The sequence below is a fragment of the Ziziphus jujuba genome, chromosome 9, assembly GCF_031755915.1.
Source record: "Ziziphus jujuba cultivar Dongzao chromosome 9, ASM3175591v1".
Classification (NCBI taxonomy): domain Eukaryota; kingdom Viridiplantae; phylum Streptophyta; class Magnoliopsida; order Rosales; family Rhamnaceae; genus Ziziphus; species Ziziphus jujuba.
Window position 1 is genome coordinate 24,191,596 of NC_083387.1, and position 17,368 is coordinate 24,208,963.

The window sequence follows — 17,368 nt, forward strand, 5'->3', positions numbered from 1 at the left end:
GTATATATATATATATATAGGGGTTGAACCAGGAAGTATAACTATCTATATTAATTTCTAGAGGGGCTGATTTATTGTAACGAACTAATTACCGACCTCTAACAAAAACAATACCAGCCAAATTGCTGCTTTTAAGTATGTGAGCAACATAAGACTACATTTACATTTACATTTATGGATTTAAAGTTTTCGATAAATTATCAAATTTATGATTCCATCAAGAGGTATGTTGTATAAAAGATAAAAGACCAATAAGTTAAACTATCACTGTTTTAAACTTCCATTTCTTGTATACATTGTTAGATGAGCAAATTTTAATCCATAGGAATGATTTGTCAAAAACAATAATCCCATAGAACACTACTCTAATCTGGAATATTTACTAGCATTCTTTTGGATCCCAGATAACTGTGGTGCATAGTCAAATTTCCAGAATTATTTATATCTACATATACATATGTATATATATATATATATATATCTATAAGCCCAAAAAATTCCAAATGCTGCAATTTCAACCAGTCATTGCAACCTGAAAAAAATTAAATTTCAAATAAAACAATATAAACAGAAACAAAATCGACTCAGAAAACAAAAACCACTATGGTGATCAAATAAGTGATTGTGAAAATTAGCACTTACTGATTTCAAACAACACTAAATCCATGACCAAAACCTGAAAGATTTTAGACTTTAAAGCAAACACGATAGAACCAGCATTCTAAGTGCCAAAACCAGTCAGCATTGCCAACGATAATTTGGTACCTAAGACCTAAAGAATAATAACTATACGAAACCTTTTGTTCGTACAACTCAAGCATCCAACATACATAATATATTTTCTGTATAAATAAAACCAGAAGATTCAAACGTTTACGAACTTTGGCTCACATGTGGCACAACACAGGTGATGAGACTCTTTTTTAACCTCGCAAATATCTTCCGTACCAACCTTAGAAACATTTTCGGTGAACAATTGCTGGACCTGATTCATCGTACTCGCCCTTGGATATCCACATCTGCAAAATAAAATTAAAAAAGATCAGAAAATGAACGTACAGCATTATAAGTTGACTACCTTTATTCAAACAAACAGTAAACACGTTGGAATCTATAGATACAAACAGATATAGTCAATAAAATTCTACAGATAGAGAAGAGTTAACGCACATATATTTATCCATCTAAATATAAGAAAATAGATGAAAGTTACCTGTTGGAAAGTGCTGAGCGATGCTGAAATTGATCCTCCAATCCAGACACTGTACTTTCTTTCGGGAGGAGCAACCACCTTGATCTTCACGCTGCTGGGAGCAATAGTAGTAATTTCCTTGCTCGTCCTATCAGCAATCCCTGGGAACATGGTTGAACCACCACTAAGCACAATGTTTCCTTACAGTTCCTTCCTGATATCAACATCACACTTCATAATGGAGTTGTAAGTAGTTTCGCGGATTCCAGGAACTTCCATACCAATCAGAGATGGCTGGAAGAGTACTTCTGGGCAACGGAACCTCTCTGCTCCTATTATAATCACCTGACCATCAGGCAATTCATAGCTTTTCTCAACAGCAGAGCTGCTCTTTGCAGTCTCCAACTCTTGCTCATAATCAAGGGCAACATAATCCAGTTTCTCTTTCACGTCACGAACAATTTCCCGTTCAGCAGTGGTGGTGAAAGAGTACCCTCTCTCAGTAAGGATTTTCATCAAAGCATCTGTTAGATCACGGCCAGCAAGGTCCAACCGAAGAATAGCATGGGGGAGCGAATAACCTTCATAAATCGGCACTGTATGGCTCACACCATCACCAGAATCCAAGACAATACCTTTCCAATTGCAAAAATTCATGTGGATGAAAGATAAATCGTACAAATCAGTAAGTTATAAGTACAATATTGTATACATATCCCAATTTCTGTAAAACATGCTTAATGATAAAGTAACCAAAATAGCACCCAATACAGCATAGGGTTCAAAAACTAACCAATTAGTCATATATATAGAATGTAACTTACAACATTCAGAACCACACAATATCTAAACCAATAACAACGAGTGCCTTCTTCTATTATACATGGCCCTCAACATTCCTCAACTCCTAATTCTTTTTACTCAAGTCAGTTTTAGGTTTAGCTTCCAGCTCAGAAGCAATTACCAGGTTTATTTTCGAAGCAATTAACTCGAAAAAAGAAAACAAAAAATCCCAATAGGCAACCACATGCACATGAAATAAGGCGGCCTATATCAAATTCGTCAAACTCAATGGTCATGATTTCGACATATTACAAGAACAGAGATTCGTTATTCATACAAACCTGTTGTACGTCCGCTAGCATAAAGAGATAGAACGGCCTGGATAAGAACATAAAGCCTGTTTAGCTATGTTTTCTGTTTTCAATTTTTAAAATATTATTTTAAAAATAAAAATAAAAAATAAATTATTTTTATTTGTTTTTTGATAACAAGAGTGTTTGGCTAGTGATGTTTGAAAATAGTTTTCAAAATTAATAAATAAAAAACATCATTTTAATATTTTCTAAAATTTTTTTTTAATTATTTTCTACAATTATTTTTGAAAACTGATAACCAAACAGATAATTTTTTATTTTAGAAACAGTTTTTTATTTTATAGAACAGAAAACTGTTTTAAAACTTAATGGCCAAACAAACCCTTGGCATTGAAGATCTCAAACATGATTTGGATCATCTTCTCTGTCAGGTCCCGTCCATAATTCCTCCTCGGAACCCTAGACAAGCCCTGATCCCAGGGAAATACCACCGAACCTTCCAACGGAAAATCCGGCAGCACCTCCCCTAAGGGATTTACTTACCATAAATTACCTGCACTGAAAACACACTTCTAACAACATCCCCTTATTCCTCCCACAGACTACAAATTGTTTCCACAAATTTCAGCACTTCAATATAAATACAGTAATCCAGTGCAAAATAAATACAACAAGAATGAAAGAAATAGTACAACCGCAATAAAGAAGAACAGGGTACTTCACGAAGTAAAACAGCGAGGAAGATCAAGTCCGCTCCGAATGAACACCGACAACCTGGAACCTAGAGGAACGGAATTTAAGAGTGTGAGATGCTAATCATCTCAGTGAGCGACCCTACTATTATACCATATAATATCACAGTAATAAGTATAAATAATAATTATTTGGAAATAATAATTTCTCTCAAAACCCTTACAATTCTCTCAGTTGGAAAGGTTCCCCTTTTAAAACATTTTCACAAAACCCTTTATTCATATTCCCCGAAAACCAAGACATCAAATAAATATCCGAACAGTAATAATTATATTTTTAATTCCAATACAGTTTCCAAACATTTTATTTTTAAAACACAGTTCTGAAAATCATTTGATGCACCCACTATATACCAGTGGCGCCAGAGTACCCAGCGTCCCAAGGTACTGCCAGACAGGAGGTTACAGAGAGAAACCGGCATACGGTCGCGTGGCGTCCCACTGCGCCGCTGCTAACCTGGTGTCCCGGCCAATGGGGGGTGGCCACCCTCTCCGATGGCATCCACAGGACACCCTCATAATATCACCTGCGCGCTAATCATATCCGTGTGCACAATATCCATATCACATATACCATATCACATAATCAGAACACCAGTACGTGCACGGTGCATCTAAAAATCATAAAATCCATAAATTTAAATCATAAAACAAATTTCACATTTTTCATAAGCATAGCGGGCATAATCCATCCGCTTGAACCGGGAAATTCTCCACAATTTCTTTATAATCAATGCCATAAATTCCATGATTTTCAAATCCACCAACTTCCAAATCCATCAATTTAAATATCCACATTTTTCCAAGCATAAATAATTCTCGAAATATCATAGTCAAATCTCATAATATTCCATGGGCATATTTTATAAAAATTGAAATCAGCAACATAACCAAATATTTTCTTTGAAATATTTGAAAATCAAATCGTGCCCAATTTACCATTAAAACCACACCAATTTCAAAATCCTCAAAACCATAAAATAATTCCACACGGCATAAATTTGTAGAATTCGCATTTTCTTAAATCCAATAAATTCATAAATAATTCTACAATAAATCCAATAAATATTTGGCACATAGAAATTAAATTCCAAATATTTAATTCACACATAATATATTCATCAATTAAATTCCCCAAAATTAATTTGAAGGTGGGTCACTCACCTGGAGCACGCAATTAACCCATGATCCACTACGGGATCAATTCTACGACTCACCGGTGCTCCTAGAACAAAATTCACAGACAGTCAAATAAATTAATATTTTATTCGGGTAAATAATACCTGGTACCCGGGGGGTCAAAACACAAACGATATCTAGAATTTACGAGTTATATACCGAATCGAAGCTCGAGTGATGCTGATCACAGATTCGGTCTTACTTCCCGGTGATCGGACCCGACGGGGTCGGAATCTCGCCGGAAAGCTTTTCGAGTTTCGGCTCCGCAATTCTCCCAAACCGTCGTGAATTGGCGGAAACGGAAGTCGAATTTGGGTTCAGGAGGTCGAACACTGCGGACTGGAGCTGGCCGGAATTTCGAGTACTCGCCGGAACAGTATTTTCCGGCGGGCCGCCGCGGTCACCGGCAACCGTCGCCGGCGGCGCGTGCGTGCGGTGGCCGTTGGCTGTGAAATTTTGCAGACTTGTAGATCGTGAGGAGAGCAATCCAACGGGACCGGCGGTGAGCAAAACGGAGGTCGGACGGCGGAGAAATCACCGTTTGAAGATTTCCGACCCCTCGCCGGAAAACGCTCCGATCCCGGCGCGTCGGTGGTCCGATGGCCATGATTTTTGGTGGGTAGGCCAGACTTGAGGAGAGGATCAAGGCTGTCAGGCGCGTGTGGCCGGAAAATGGCCGGAACAGTGCCGATTCGCAGTGGCTGGCGGTGGAGGGGGAAAAATCGCCGCCAAACTTCGGACGTCCGATCCGGGCGCGTCCGACGGCCGTTCGCCGTGAAATTTGGAGGTTTTGCCGGAAATGAGGTGGGCAATCTGGCTGGCCGGCGTGTGTACAGTAACTAGGCCGGAAAATGTGAAAATGACCGGCGGCCGATGACTCTCTCTCTCTCTCTCCTCTCTCTCTTTCTCTCTCCTCTCTCTCTTTCTCTCTCTTCCCCGAGAGTTTTAACAAATAAAAACCCTGCGTGACACTGTTCATGCCACGTGGACCAATCAGAAGCTGACACGAAGTCAACTCCGACACCCCTTGGACAATTTGGACTGCAACTTGTTTCGTCCATAACTTTCAAACCGTAGCTCCGTTTTTGACGTGCTACTAGTCTACGAACTCAGGGCGTCATGCACTTCACCACGGTACCCTGGTCAACTCGAAATTCCCACCAAGTCAAAAAGTCAACTTTTGACCCCTTCGGTCAACAGTCAACCTCGGTCAACGTGCACGGATTCCGGTGCGATTCGGGAAGGGGTGTTACATTCTCCCTATTGGCCTTTGGGTTGAATGATGCCTCAGTAAGAAGTAATGGGTTCAGGGGCAACACGAAGCTCATTGTAGAAGGTATGATGCCAAATTTTCTCCACATCATCCCAGTTGCTAACAATACCATGTTCTATTGGGTACTTCAATGTGAGGATACCTCTTTTAGACTGGGCTTCATCACCTACATAAGCATCCTTCTGACACATCCCAACCATAACACCGGTATGACGAGGTCTGCCACCAATACTGGGAAACACTGCCCTTGGGGCATCATCGCCAATAAATCCAGCCTGCAGATTTCAGGAGAAAATGAATAGAGCATCCATTCAGTTAAAAGAAGACATTTCAAATTCAGCTTCTAATATAACCAACTAAGAAAATCCACACCATGTGGATAAATTAAAACAACAAAATAAAATTACATAAAATAATAAAACATATTAGAACCTGTATATCCTAGTATTAATATGCTATTTGTAAATTGACTGAGGTCTGTGTGGTACCACAGTATGACGTTTTTCACCCACTGGTGCAGAAGTTTTGTGAAAAACATCTACCAGGATATAACGGCTACAAAGATTTTGGACACGGCATTTTCGAAACCTTTCCTTCGAACTTTTTGCGTACTATTGCTTTACCACACGATTATTGCTTTTTTTTTTTTAGATTTTCACGTATTTCTCAAAAAAATCTTTTTCCCTATATTTTTTTGAAAAACTGAAAAGAACATTCAAAAGTCCATGTGAGCATCAATCTCTTAAACACAGAGTTGTATTTCCTCAAAACTCTCAACCCCCATCTTCAAAATTATTATTTTATTTTGTTTAACAAAATTGATCAAAACCCTCATTTTTCCAAACAAACGATAGGAAATAAAACAAAGCCCAAAGCCTTTTAACGCTCAATAAAGGAAAATCATATACATTTTGTGTTGGCCCAAAACTATAACAATCATTGCCAATCTCATATAAAAAGGTTCGTGCAAGGATTATAGGTTGACTGGGATACCGTTACGAACCATGTTGGAATTTTTGCACGTTGACCGAGGTTGACTGTTGACCGTTGACTGAAGGGGTCAAAAGTTGACTTTTTGATCCGGTTTGAATTCTAGGTTGACTGGGATACCGTTACGAAGTACACGTTGGCACGAGTTCATAGACTAGTAGCACGTTGAAAACGGAGCTACGGTTTGAAAGTTATGAGCAAAACAAGTTGAGGTCTAAACTGTCCAAGGGGTGCCCGAGTTGACTTTTTATTCATGCAAAGTTGAGCGTTGACTCATGCATGGTTGTGAAGTGCTCGTTGATATGAGTCCGTAGACTAGCGGCACGTCCGATTTGGACATGTGGTTTGGAAATTATGGACATGTAGAGTTTTTCAAACACCGTATTATTTTAATATTAATTTTAAACGTGTAACGATGTACCACGTGTGACTTAATGAAGGTGACCATGTGTCACCATGGTGAGATGCCACATGTCAACCGTGTTTAATGTCATATTATTTTATTATTGTTATTTGTTATAATAATATTATTTTTAATATTATTTAATTAAATTATTTTATTTTCTTTTATTTCTTTTTCTTTTCTTTTTTTCTTTTTTTTTCTTTTCCCCCACGTGGGAAAAAAGGCCACGAGGCCCGATCATTCTTCTTCCTCTTCATCTTCTTTCTTTCTTTCTTTCATCCTTCCCACCGGCCCGCTTTCTCTCTCCCTGCTGCACATTTTCCGGCCACCGGAACCACTCACGCGCCGACCGACGTGAAATCCCGTAGCTGGGCGACACCGGCTGTAACACCCCGTCCCGAACCATGTCGGAATTTTTGCACGTTGACCGAGGTTGACTGTTGACTGTTGACTTTGACCGTTGACCGTTGACCGAATGGGTCAAAAGTTAACTTTTTGTTCCGGTTGGAATTCTAGGTTGACTGAGGTACTGTTACGGAGTACACGTTGGCACGAGTTCGTAGACTGGTAGCACGTTGAAAACGGAGCTACGGTTTGAAAGTTATGAGTAAAACAAGTTGAGGTCCAAACTGTCCAAGGGGTGCCGGAGTTGACTTTTTATTCATGCAAGGTTGGGCTTTGACTCATGCATGGTTGTGAAGTGCTCGTCGATACGAGTCCGTATACTGGCGGCACGTCCGATTTGGACATGTGGTTTGAAAGTTATTGACCTGTAGAGTTTTACAAACACCGTATTATTTTAATATTATTTTTAAACGCGTAACGATGTGCCACGTGTGACTTAATGAAGGTGACCATGTGTCACCATGGTGAAATGCCACATGTCAACCATGTGTAAAAAAAAATATCAAATTGTTTTATTATTATTTTAAATAATAATATTATTATTAATATTATTTAATCATTTTTATTTTATTTCTTTTTCTTTTTCTTTTTCTTTTCTTTTCCCCACTTGGGAAAACAACCTTTCTCTTTTTTTTTTCTTTCTTTTTTCTTTTCCCTTCCTTTCCTTCTTCTTCCCCGAGCCGAGAGACAAAAACATACACGCCAACCTTTTTTTCTCCCACCGGCCGTCTCTCTCTCTCTCCCATGTTTAACTTTTCCGGCCACATATTTGCTTATGTTGGTGACTTCAATTTTTATAAAATATGCCCATGGAATATTATGAGATTTGATTATTATATTTCGAGAATTATTTATGCTATTGGGAAAATGTGGATATTTGAATTGCTGGATTTGGCAGTTGGTGGATTTGAAATTCATGGAATTTATGGTATTGATTATAAAGAAATTGTGGAGAATTTCCCGGTTCAAGCGGATGGACTATGCCCGCTATGTTTATGCAAAATGTGAGTTTTGATATAAATTATATATGTGGATTTTATGATTTTTAGATGCACCGTGCACGTACTAGTGTTCTGTTTATATGTGATATGGTTAGTGTGCACACGGTTGTGATTAGCGCGCAGGTGGGTGTGAGTAGCTCGCGGTTGATATTATGAGGTTGTCCTGTGGTTGCCATCGGATGAGGGTAGGCTACCCCCCATGGCCGGGACACCAGGTTAGCAGCGGCGCAGTGGGACGCCACGCGACCGTATGCCGGTTTCTTTCTATAACCTCCTGTCTGGCGGTACCTTGGGACGTTGGGTACTGTTGGCGCCACTGGTATATAGTGGGTGCATCAAATGATTTTCAGAACTGTGTTTTAAAAATAAAATGTTTGGAAACTGTATTGGAATTAAAAATATAATTATTACTGTTCTGGTATTTATTTGATGTCTTGGTTTTCGGGGATTACGAACAATGGTTTTGTGAAAAAGTTTTAAAAGGGGAACCTTTCCAACTGAGACAATGGTAAGGGTTTTGAGAGAAATTATTATTTCCAAATAATTATTATTTATCTATTTTATTACCGTGGTATTATATTGTATAGTTGATAGGGTCACTCACTGAGATGATTAGCATCTCACACTCTTAAATTCCGTTCCTCTAGGTACCAGGTTGTCGGTGTTCATTCGGAGCGGACTTGATCTTCCTCGCTGTTTTAGTTCGGCAGTACCGTTTCTTCTTTTATTGCAGTTGTAATATTTCTTTCACTCTTGCTGTATTCTATACTTTGTAGTACTTCATAAAGCTCTGTATACTGTATGGGACAGTTATGTATTTATTTCGCACTGGATTACTGTATTTATATTGAAGTGCTGAAATTTGTGGAACCAACTTGTAGTACTGTGGGAGGAATAAGGGGACAATTATAGAAGTGCGTTTTCAGTGCAGAGAATTTTGTGGTAAGTCCATCCCTTAGGGGAGGTTCTGCCGGATTTTCCATAGGAGGGTCCGGTAGGGTTTCCCTGGGATTAGGGCTTGTCTAGGGTTCCGGTGGGGAACTTTGGATGGGTCCTGACAGTTGGTATCAGAGCTCTAGGTTCTAGTATTCCTAAGGGACTGTGCATTGTTGTGTGTCCCATCCGTGTCTAATCTCTCGTTTTACCCGCGTGAAAGCGTTCTTTCTGTTTGTCTCGAAGTAAATTCGTTGCCCGAGTTTGAATAACTCTAATCTTCGAGGCTGTCAATTAGGATCATCTAGCCTAACGGGGAATTCCTATGGCCTAGTCGATGGTCGAGGATTCCTTTTCTTTTTGAAGGTCAAGCTTATCATCGTGAATGGTATCCGTTTCGTTCAAGGAGAAGAAGGATGATTGCCTAAGGATGTGTGTCGATCGATTTCAAGGCGTCAAAATATTTTTCCGATCGATTATCAAAATTAAATAATTTTCAAAGTGGTATTTGAAATTTAAGGGTATTTTATTCAAGTATTTTTGGTTTGTGTTCGTACATGTATTTGCATGTTATATTGTTTAATATTATACTGCACCATATGGAGGCGGCGAACCAATGTGGTCCATGTAGAGCTAGCCCCATGATCATGTTGCCTACGAGTCTAGGGGATTGGACGGCCAATATAGGCAACCACCCTGGTTTGTATTGGTAGCAGAGTGTCGGCGACAGTTGGAATCATGGATTACGTAGCATGTAGAAGGTGTCGTACGTACCTCCATTACAAGCGTGCATATTTTATTTTATGCTATGGATTTTAAGATATGATTTTGTGCACTTATTCATGTTTTTATTATTGTTTCAATGTGGAGTTTTAACAATTGCCTATGCAAGTTAGGTATATTTGAAAAATATATTTTATTATTTGGTTTACGTTATGGTTTTTCCAAGAGCGACTTAAGGGTTAAGTATCGCCAGTCGAGAATCCAAAGCAGGGTATCGTTGAGTTTAAAAGGGAGATCCTAAAGGACGCACGTGATTCAATGTATGCGATACACCCTAAGGGTATAAAGATGTATGGAATGCTCACTAGATGACATTATGGTTTGGCACGATAGAGGAAGTTGCAGGATTCGAATAAAGGTACTTAAGTCACCGACAAGTAAAAGTGGGGAATAGAAATGTTTGAAGTAGTTTCGATCCTTGCCCATTTCCATGTCGGGTGGGGAGATGTAAACATGGATTTCGTGCTTAAATTATCATTCACAAAGAGAAGGTATGATAGCGTTTAAAGAATCAAGCAAGATCCGGATAGCGATTAAAGTTCTACTTGGTTGTTGATGAGGTTAATGAGATGAGGATGATTCCTTAGGCATGGTTAGATGTTTAAGCATGGTTATTTTCATTCTAGAAGCTAAGATTTTGATATCTTATTTCCTTGGAGATTTAAGGTTCGTATTGGTGGTGCTTTATCGATTCAAGGTGGTTGATATTGTTGGTGATAATTTACAATGATAAGGAGTATGATTTTTGGGACGTAGTTAGAATTCAAGAAGTGTGGAATACTTTTATGGGTTAAGGATCTAGTGATTTGTTCATAGTATTGGTGGTGATGCTAGAATTAAGATTTAAATTCCTTATTGCTTGAGGTGTGGATTCATGGAATTTATTTGAAATGAGGGAAACTTAGGGTTTTCAAGAATGGTATTTGGATGTTGAGAAATTTTATTCATGACCTTGATGAATTTAGTTAAAAGAAAGATTGATGTTTGTCGAGGTTAAGACTATTGGTTAATCAATGAGGAGCAAGGGTTTTATAATTGTAAGTACTAGGAGGGCAATCGAAGACAAGTGAATTAATCTCAACCTTAACTTGGTGATACCAGTATTTGAGGAAATTAGACTTAAGTTCTAATCTTACCTTTTGAATTGCTGATCAAGTTACGAGAGTTGGTTGTTGGTTTAAGGATGCATGCTTTAGAAGCACTTTATGGTTAGCGTTCGACTATGGCCAAGACTTGCAGATCGTGTTCTCGTGGACTAATTTGAATATCCTTAATTAGTGGGCATGAGAAGGAAAGTTGCACAAGAGGAAAGTTAAAGTCACTATTAGGCGTGATGGTAGTATAGTGATAGTGGATGAGGCCTCTATTATACTTGCTAAGTTACGCTGCCGACAAGTGGAAGCGGGAAAGCAGACATCGGCATGCAGCGTAATTCACGTGTTGTTGCTACAAAAGGACATCGAAGACCTGTCAGAGTCTCATGGTGATTAATTTAGTCAAGGAAGCGACGTGGAAGCTCGATGCACAAATCCGCGACTGATGTTCTTATGCGTTTCAACGACATAAGAAATTTCGAGGATGAAATTTTTGTAAGGGGGGAAGGTTGTAACACCCCGTCCCGAACCATGTCGAAATTTTTGCACGTTGATCGAGGTTGACTGTTGACTGTTGACTTTGACCGTTGACCGTTGACCGAAGGGGTCAAAAGTTGACTTTTTGTTCTGGTTGGAATTCTAGGTTGATTGAGGTACTGTTATGGAGTACACATTGGCACGAGTTCGTAGACTGGTAGCACGTTGAAAATGGAGCTACGGTTTGAAAGTTATGAGCAAAACAAGTTGAGGTCCAAACTGTCCAAGGGGTGCCGGAGTTGACTTTTATTCATGCAAGGTTGGGCTTTGACTCATGCATGGTTGTGAAGTGCTCGTCGATACGAGTCCGTAGACTGGCGGCACGTCCGATTTGGACATGTGGTTTGAAAGTTATGGACCTATAGAGTTTTACAAACACCGTATTATTTTAATATTATTTTTAAACGCGTAACGATGTGCCACGTGTGACTTAATGAAGGTGACCATGTGTCACCATGGTGAAATGCCACATGTCAACCATGTGTTAAAAAAAAATCAAATTGTTTTATTATTATTTTAAATAATAATATTATTATTAATATTATTTAATCATTTTTATTTTATTTCTTTTTCTTTTTCTTTTTCTTTTTCTTTTCTTTTCCCCACGTGGGAAAACACCTTTTTCTTTTTTTTTCTTTCTTTTTTCTTTTCCCTTCCTTTCCTTCTTCTTCCCCGAGCCGAGAGACAAAAACACACACGTCGACCTTTTTTTCTCCCACCGGCCGTCTCTCTCTCTCCCGTGTTTAACTTTTCCGGCCACCCATTCACTACACGCGCCGGCCACCGTCCAAGCCCACACGTCGGCGAGCTCACCAGCCAAATTTGGCTGCCGGCCGGCCGGCGACGCGCCCAGATCGGGCCGGCGAAGTCGCGGCGGCGGTGGAAATATTTCCGACGATTTCGCCGTATTCCGGCCAACCCAGTCCGAATTAAACCTCCTCTCCCCCTATTTTGGGTCCTCTGAGTTCAAAAATGGCCTCCAATCTCAAAAATTCGAAGCGGTTTGCGAGATACGAGGAATTGAAAACCGACCGAAGCTTTCCGGCCAAATTCCGGCCACCTCCGGCGGAATTGGGGTCGATGGAGACCGGATTTGTAATCCTCGTCGCTCAAGCTTCGATTTGGTATATTATTCGCCTAGTTTGGTTGACGTTTGTGTTTGACCCCCGGATACCGGGTATTATTTACCCGAATAAAATATTAATTTATTTGACTGTCTGTGAATTTTGTTCTAGGAACACCGGTGAGTCGTGAAATTGATCCCATGGTGGATTATGGTTTAATTGCGTGCTCCAGGTGAGTGACCCACCTTCAAATTAATTTTGGGAATTTAATTGATAAATATTATGTGTGACTTAAATATTGGAATTTAAATTCTATGTGCCAAATAATTATTTGATTTATTGGTGAATTTATTGGATTTAAGAAAATGTGCATTCTATAAAATTATGCCATGTGAAATTATTTTATGGTTTTGAGGATTTTGAAATTGGTGTGGTTTTAACATTAATTTGGGCATGATTTGATTTTCAAATATTTCAAGGAAAATATTTGCTTATGTTGGTGACTTCAATTTTTATAAAATATGCCCATGGAATATTATGAGATTTGATTATTATATTTCGAGAATTATTTATGCTATTGGAAAAATGTGGATATTTGAATTGGTGGATTTGGGAGTTGGTGGATTTGAAATTCATGAAATTTATGGTATTGATTATAAAGAAATTGTGGAGAATTTCCCGGTTCAAGCGGATGGACTATGCCCGCTATGTTTATGCAAAATGTGAGTTTTGATATAAATTATATATATGTGGATTTTATGATTTTTAGATGCACCGTGCACGTACTGGTGTTCTGTTTATATGTGATATGGTTAGTGTGCACACGGTTGTGATTAGCGCGCAGGTGGGTGTGAGTAGCGCGCGGTTGATATTATGAGGTTGTCCTGTGGTTGCCATCGGATGAGGGTAGGCCACCCCCCATGGCCGGGACACCAGGTTAGCAGCGGCGCAGTGGGACGCCACGCGACCGTATGCCGGTTTCTTTCTATAACCTCCTGTCTGGCGGTACCTTGGGACGCTGGGTACTGTTGGTGAAAAGTGGTGCTGTAGTTAAGTCTTGCTCCTAGTGCATCAGCCAACGTCCGCCATAGTCGTGAAGTAGCGCGGATCTCGATCGGAGACGATGGCTAACGGTACTCCATGAAGACTTACAATGCGTTGCACGAACAACTGAGCTAACTTCTCGGGTGAAAAACGTTCTCGTACCGGTAGGAAGTGTGCCGACTTGGTGAGACGATCAATGATTACCCAAATGCCGTCGTACCTTCTAGGTGTGGAAGGAAGCTTGAATACGAAGTCCATGTTAAGTTCTTCCCACTTCCACACGGGAATCGGTAAAGGTTGGAGTAGTCCCGAAGGCTTCTGTCTTTCTGCTTTCACTTGTTGACAAATCAAACACTTTGATACGAAGTCTGCCACTTCTCTCTTCATACCAATCCACCAATAATACTTAACAAGCGTCCGGTACATCTTGGCACTCCCCGGATGCATCGCATACATCGAGCTGTGCGCCTCCTCTAAAATCTCCTTCTTGAGTCCTGGGATATCCGGAACACAAAGTCGTCCGTTATACACGAGGGCTCCATCCTTCCTTATGGAAAATTCCAGATCAAGACCTTCTTGTACTTTACCTTTAATTGTCCTCAACTTAGGATCTTCCATTTGGGTCTCTACTATACGATCCACCAACACCGGTCGTACCTGGAAGCTAGCCATGAGAACTCCTGAAGCATGCATCCTTAAACCAACAACCAACTCTCATAACTCGATCAGCAATCCAAAAGGTAAGATTAGAACTTAAGTCTAATTTCCTCAAATACTGGTATCACCAAGTTAAGGTTGAGATTAATTCACTTGTCCTCGATTACCCTCCTAGTACTTACAATTATAAAACCCTTGCTCCTTATTGATTAACCAATAGTCTTAACCTCGACAAACATCAATCTTTCTTTTAACTAAATTCATCAAGGTCATGAATAAAATTCTCAACATCCAAATACCATTCTTGAAAACCCTAAGTTTCCCCCATTTCAAATAAATTCCATGAATCCACACCTCAAGCAATAAGGAATTTAAATCTTAATTCTAGCATCACCACCAATACTATGAACAATCACTAGATCCTTAACCCAATAAAGTATTCCACACTTCTTAAATTCTAACTACGTCCCAAAAATCATACTCCTTATCATTGTAAATTACCACCAACAATATCAACCACCTTGAATCGATAAAGCACCACCAATACGAACCTTAAATCTCCAAGGAAATAAGATATCAAGATCTTAGCTTCTAGAATGAAAATAACCATGCTTAAACATCCAACCATGCCTAAGGAATCATCCTCATCTCATTAACCTCATCAACCACCAAGTAGAACTTTAATCGCTATCCGGATCTTGCTTGATTCTCTAAACGCTGTCGTACCTTCTCTTTGTGAATGATAGTTTAAGCACGAAATCCATGTTTACATCTCCCCACTTTTACTTATCGGTGACCTAAGTACCTTTATTCGGATCTTGCAACTTCCTTTATCGTGCCAAACCACAATGTCATCTAGTGAGCATTCCATACGTCTTGGTACCCTTGGGGTGTATCGCATACCTTGAATCGCGTGCTTTCTTTAGGATCTCCTTTTTGAACTCAACGATACCCTGCTTTGGATTCTCGACTGGCGATACTTAACCCTTAAGTCGCTCTTGGAAAAACCATAACATAAAACAAATAATAAAATATATTTTTCAAACATACCTAACTTGCATAGGCAATTGTTAAAACTCCACATTGAAATAATAATAAACACATGAATAAGTGCACAAAATCATATCTTAAAAACCATAGCATAAAATAAAATATGCACGCTTGTAATGGAGGTACATACGACACCTTCTACATGCTACGTAATCCATGATTCCAACTGTCGCCGACACTCTACTACCAATACAAACCAGGGTGGTTGCCTATATTGGCCGTCCAATTCCCCGGGCTCGTAGGCAACATGATCATGGGGCTAGCTCTACATGGACCACATTGGTTCGCCGCCTCCATATGGTGCAGTATAATATTAAACAATATAACATGCAAATACATGTACGAACACAAACCAAAAATACTTGAATAAAACACTTTTAATTTCAAATACCACTTTGAAAAGCATTTAAATTTTGATAATCGATCGAAAAAATATTTTGACGCCTTGAATTCGATCGACACACATCCTTAGGCAATCATCCTTCTTCTCCATGAACGAAACGGATATCATTCACGATGATAAGCTTGACCTTCAAAAAGAAAAGGCATCCTCGACCATCGACTAGGCCATAGGAATTTCCCGTTAGGCTAGATGATCCTAATTGACACCCTCGAAGATTAGAGTTATTCAAACTCAGGCAACGAATTTACTTCGAGACAAACGGAAACAACGCTTTCACGCGGGTAAAACGAGATATTAGACACGGATTGGACACACAACAATGCACAGTCCCTTAGGAATACTAGAACCTAGAGCTCTGATACCAACTGTCAGGACCCGTCCAGAATGCCTTCCCCGGAACCCTAGACAGCCCTGATCCCAGGGAAACCCTACCGAACTCTCCAACGGAAAATCCGGCAGAGCCTCCCCTAAGGGATTTACTTACCACAATTTACCTGCACTGAAAACACACTTCTAAAAACATCCCCTTATTCCTCCCACATTACTACAGATTGATTCCACAAATTACAGCACTCCAAAATAAATACAGTAATCCAGTGCATAATAAATACAACAAGAGTGAAAGAAATATTACAACTGCAATAAAAGAATAAACGGGTACTGCCGAACTAAAACAGCGAGGAAGATCAAGTCCGCTCCGAATGAACACCGACAACCTGGTACCTAGAGGAACGGAATTTAAGAGTGTGAGATGCTAATCATCTCAGTGAGCGACCCTACTACTATACCATATAATATCACAGTAATAAGTATAAATAATAATTATTTCCAATAATTTCTCTCAAAACCCTTACAATTCTCTCAGTTGGAAAGGTTCCCCTTTTAAAACATTTTCACAAAACCCTTTATTCATATTCCCCGAAAACCAAGACACAAATAATTAAATATCGGAAGCAGTAATAATTAATTTTATTTTTCCAATACAGTTTCCAAACATTTTATTTTTAAAACACAGTTCTGAAAATCATTTGATGCACCCACTATATACCAGTGGTGCCAACAGTACCCAGCGTCCCGAGGTACCGCCAGACAGGAGGTTATAGAGAGAAACCGGCATACGGTCGCGTGGCGTCCCACTGCGCCGCTGCTAACCTGGTGTCCCGGCCAAAGGGGGGTGGCCACCCTCTCCGATGGCATCCACAGGACACCCTCATAATATCACCTGCGCGCTACTCACACCCACCTGCGCGCTAATCATATCCGTGTGCACAATATCCATATCACATATACCATATCACATAATCAGAACACCAGTACGTGCACGGTGCATCTAAAAATCATAAAATCCATAAATTTAAATCATAAAACAAATTTCACATTTTTCATAAGCATAGCGGGCATAATCCATCCGCTTGAACCGGGAAATTCTCCACAATTTCCTTATAATCCATACCATAAATTCCATGATTTTCAAATCCACCAACTTCCAAATCCATCAATTCAAATATCCA

General features: G+C 39.6%; 1 pseudogene; it reads right to left on the reverse strand.

Moving 5' to 3' along the window:
* Window positions 1–827: 827 nt before the first annotated feature.
* LOC107427632 (actin-100-like) overlaps window positions 828–17,368 on the reverse strand; it is a 35,259-nt pseudogene continuing 18,718 nt past the window's right edge.